We start from the raw sequence: 5,456 nt of genomic DNA on the forward strand, positions 1-5,456 counted from the left end.
GCTACATGAAACTTCTTGTTTACATTCTGTAATTTTATCTCTTGTTTGTTAATTTATTCTATCTCCTTTGGTAAGTGAGATATCTTCTTTCTGTATTTCCCTTTACCTCATCCTACTACTTTGGAAACTCGAATTTCAAGTCGATGGCCCCTTTGGTGGCTTTGTTCCGTAGGAACATAGTTCATCTTTCGAATAATAATAAATAATAATAATAATAATAATAATAATAATAATAATAATAATAATAATAATAATAATAATAATAATAATAACACACGAAGAAACACCGACGAAGTAACAGAGAGGACGGAATGGGTAGAAAAGATTAGACAATGGATGGAGCCAGATACAGAGAGAACAAAAATCCGCTCCATGAAAGCCTACAACAACAAGAAATTAAGGGAGAAAACAAGTGAGGTCAATGAAATAATGGGCCTAACATACACACCACCAGTATCACAGAAACAAAATAACTTGACATATGCAGGAGCAAGATTAGTAGCAGAAACTGATGGGATTCGAACACCAACACCACCGTCACAACCAACCCAACAGAAACCAAAACAGCAACCTCCTTGGAAAAGGCGCCTGGAAAAGCAAATCATGGTGATGAGATCTGACTTGAGTAAACTGAAAGAGATGGCAGAAAAAAGGCTAAGAAGCAAGAAAAACAAGGGAGGAACTCAACGAGAAATACCAAAGTACAAGAGAGGGACTAAAAACACAAACAATAGAAGATGTAAAACAGAGGCTTAAGGCCAAAGCACACAAGATCCAACGGTACATGAACAGGAATAGGATACCAACAGAACAAACTATTCGGAAACCAACCAGAAAAGACTATACAGCCAACTAGGAGGGAAGACAACCACCCAGAAATTCCTGAAGCCGAACCAAGTAAGAGACTCTGGGAAAACATATGGAGCAATCCGGTATCACACAACAAACATGCAACATGGCTCCAGGAAGTCAAGGAAGAAGAAACAGGGAGAATAAAACAAAGATTCACAGACATCACGACAGACACAATCAGACACCAACTAAGAAAATGCCAAACTGGAAAGCCCCAGGTCCCCGATGAAGTCCATGGATACTGGCTCAAAAACTTCAAGGCCCTACACCCACGAATAGCAGAACAACTCCAGCATTGTATCTCAAATCACCAAGCACCCAAATGGATGACCACAGGAAGAACATCCTTAGTGCAAAAAGACAAGAGTAAGGGAAATATAGCCAGTAAACTACAGGCCTATCACCTGCCTACCAATAATGTGGAAGTTACTAACAGGTATCATCAGTGGAAAGGCTATACAACTACCTAGAGGAGACAAACACCATCCCCCACCAACAGAAAAGGCTGCAAAAGGAAGTGTAGGGGCACAAAAGACCAGCTCCTGATAGACAAATGGTAATGAAGAACAGTAGGAGAAGGAAAAACCAACCTAAGCATGGCATGGAATAGACTATAAGAAAGCCTTCGACATGATACCACACACATGGCTAATAGAATGCCTGAAAATATATGGGGCAGAGGAAAATACCATCAGCTTCCTCAAAAAAATACAATGTGCAACTGGAAATACAATACTTACAAGCTCTGGAAAATAAGACTAGCAGAGTTAATATCAGGAGAGGGATCTTCCAGGGCGACTCACTGTCCCCACTACTCTTCGTAGTAGCCATGATTCCCATGACAAAAAGTACTGCAGAAGATGGATGCCGGGTACCAACTCAAGAAAAGAGGCAACAAAATCAAACCATATGATGTTCATGGACGACATCAAGCTGTATGGTAAGAGCATCAAGGAAATAGATACCCTAATCCAGACTGTAAGGATTGTATCTGGGGACATCAGGATGGAGTTTGGAATAGAAAAATGCGCCTTAGTCAACATACAAAAGGCAAAGTAACGAGAACTGAAGGGATAAAGCTACCAGATGGGAGCAACATCAAACACATAGATGAGACAGGATACAAATACTGGGAATAATGGAAGGAGGAGATATAAAAACACCAAGAGATGAAGGACACGATCAGGAAAGAATATATGCAGAGACTCAAGGCGATACTCAAGTCAAAACTCAATGCCGGAAATATGATAAAAGCCATAAAACACATGGGCAGTGCCAGTAATCAGATACAGCGCAGGAATAGTGGAATGGACGAAGGCAGAACTCCGCAGCATAGATCAGAAAACCAGGAAACAAATGACAATACACGAAGCACTACACCCAAGAGCAAATACGGACAGACTATACATAACACGAAAGGAAGGAGGGAGAGGGACTACTAAGTTATAGAGGACTGCGTCAACATCGAAAACAGAGCACTGGGGCAATATCTGAAAACCAGTGAAGACGAGTGGCTAAAGAGTGCATGGGAAGAAGGACTAATAAAAGTAGACGAAGACCCAGAAATATACAGAGACAGGAGAAAGACAGACAGAACAGACGACTGGCACAACAAACCAATGCACGGACAATACATGAGACAGACTAAAGAACTAGCCAGCGATGACAATTGGCAATGGCTACAGAGGGGAGAGCTAAAGAAGGAAAACTGAAGGAATGATAAACAGCGGCACAAGATCAGGCCCTAAGAACCAGATATTCTTCAAAGTATGATAGACGGAAATAACATACTCTCCCATATGTAGGAAGTGCAATACGAAAAATGAAACCATAAACCACATAGCAAGTGAATGCCCGGCACTTGCACAGAACAGTACAAAAAGAGGCATGATTCAGTGGCAAAAAGCCCTCCACTGGAGCCTGTGCAAGAAAACATCAGCTACCGTGCAGTAATAAGTGGTACGAGCACCAACCTGAAGGAGTGATAGAAAACGATCAGGCAAAGATCCTCTGGGACTATGGTATCAGAACGGATAGGGTGATACGTGCAAACAGACCAGACGTGACGTTGATTGACAAAGTCAAGAAGAAAGTATCACTCATTGATGTCGCAATACCATGGGACACCAGTTGTTGAAGAGAGAGATGGATAAGTATCAAGATCTGAAAATAGAAATAAGAAGGATATGGGATATGCCAGTGGAAATAGTAACCATATCATAGGAGCACTAGGCACGATCCCAAGATCCCTGAAAATGAATCTGGAAAAAAAAACTAGAGGCTGAAGTAGTGTGATCCTAGAAACGGCACACATAGTAAGAAAAGTGATGGACTCCTAAGGAGGCAGGATGCAACCCGGAACCCCACACTATAAATACCACCCAGCATTCGATTGGAGGACTGTGATAGAGCAAATAATATAATAATAATAATAATAATAATAATAATAATAATAATAATAATAATAATAATAATAATAATAATAATATAATAATAATGATATGTGCAGGGAGCAGACCCATTTTGATACATGTTTTGTTAAAAATAATGACAATTTTCAACGAATTAATCTTATGCAGGGTCTTCTCAATATTTCTGATAATTCGTTTTTCTGACTCAGCTAGGTTGTTGAGTAAAATTCCAATATTCATATTAGTCTTAATTAGAATATGTCAAAAATGTTTTATCAAAAATATTTTATTATAAAAGGATCCATAGTAATAGTCTTGTTTACCAAAACGAAATATATTTTTAGAAATATATACAATGTTTCGAGTTTTCGTCCATCCTTCTGTGGCATTATGAACAATTTACTTTTGAGTGAAGATATTTGTAAAAGGGCCAGAATTAAGAATTTCAGAAATATATAGTACACCCTTCTTCAATCTGGTAATGCAGATGACCACCCTTCGCCCGTTCCAGAGTTCTATTACAAACTACGTAGCTTTTTGGATAACGACCCTCAAGATTTCATTCAAGAAGACGACCACTGTTTTGTCCTGTCTCGAAGATCACAGAGAATTCCGGATAGGAACACGACCCAATGACTAGTTCTCATATTTTAACCTTGTTTATAATTTTTGTTTGCTTATATTTATTTCTATTCTTCACCAGTGTTGTGTCCCTCATTTAGTCAGTGATCAAGTCCACAGAAGGATAGAAGAAAGCTCTAAACATTGTATATATTTCTGCAAATATATTTCGTCTTCATAATCAAGAATATTACGGATCCTTGTACTGTTTACTTAGAAGCACGATACGATGTTTTTATATTGCATTTAATTACATATTTTGCTTATATCTCTTTGGTTTTTATACCCACCAATTAGATGTAAGCAAAATACATAATGAAATATTTTTGACATATATTCTAATTAAGACAAATATGAATATTGGAATTCTACTCAACAGCCTAGCTGAGTCAGAAAAACGAAGTATCAGAAGAATTGATAAGACCGTGTATGAGATTAATTCGTTGAAAAATGCTATTACTTAAAAAAAAAATAATATAATCTACAAATTTGTGTTCAGAGTAACGATTTTACCAAATGTTATTGTTAACAAATATCAAGCCATTTTTCATCGAGAAAATCAAAAAATTCCATAGAAAGGAAATAATTTTTTAATCAATAGTAACGAAATATGAAAAAAAATTAAGTTATAGGATTAATATTTTTATATAATGTAAAAAAATTACAAATAAACCTGAAGTAATAGTACCTAAGGTTAATTTTTATTTCTCTAAACTTAACCTTTCTTCTATTAGTTTCCTATTCTGTATTTAAGGAAGAACAGCCAGCGACCTTTGGCTAAAAGGGAGCAAAAACACCGAGAATAAAACGAGATAAAATAAAGGCACTGCCTCTCGTAAGAAACCCAACTCAAGACTAAAGTTCTGTCAATATAAAAGGAGTGTCCTATAAACAACTCACAGATCCTTCCATTTGGAGAAATTGCATAGAATGTAAACCAAGGGTGAAGAGGGTTCTCTCTCTCTCTCTCTCTCTCTCTCTCTCTCTCTCTCTCTCTCTCTCTCTCTCTCTCTCTCGTGGGACACGAGTTGGTCAGGAGGAGCAAAGTTTTTAACACTTAGGAACCTTACCTTACCTTACAGACCTTACAGTTCGTTCGGGTTGCCCCAGGTCCCTCAGTGTGAGGCGCCTCTAATGTCTACCAGAGAGTTGCTAGTACATCTTCCGGTATATTTTGCATCTTCCAATCTTGGATGGTCTGGGATGCAGTTTAGATATTTGTCGAGCTTATTCTTAAACACATCTACGCTCACTCCTGATATATTCCTCAGATGAGTTGGCAACGCATTGAATAGACGCTGCAGTATCGATGCTGGTGCGTAGTTGGGATTAATGTCCTGTGTTGGCTTTCCTTATTTTTCCTGGTATAGTTTTGGGCACTATTAATCTGCCTCTGCTTGCTCTTTCTGATATTTTTAGTTCCATGATATTTTCTGTTATTCCTTCTATCTGTTTCCATGCCTGAATTATCATGTAGCGTTCTCTTCTCCTTTCTAGACTATATAATTTTAAGGATTGTAGTCTTTCCCAGTAGTCTAGGTCCTTAACTTCTTCTATTCTAGCTGTAAAGGA

The sequence above is a fragment of the Macrobrachium nipponense genome, chromosome 38 (genome assembly GCF_015104395.2).
Source record: "Macrobrachium nipponense isolate FS-2020 chromosome 38, ASM1510439v2, whole genome shotgun sequence".
Lineage (NCBI taxonomy): Eukaryota > Metazoa > Arthropoda > Malacostraca > Decapoda > Palaemonidae > Macrobrachium > Macrobrachium nipponense.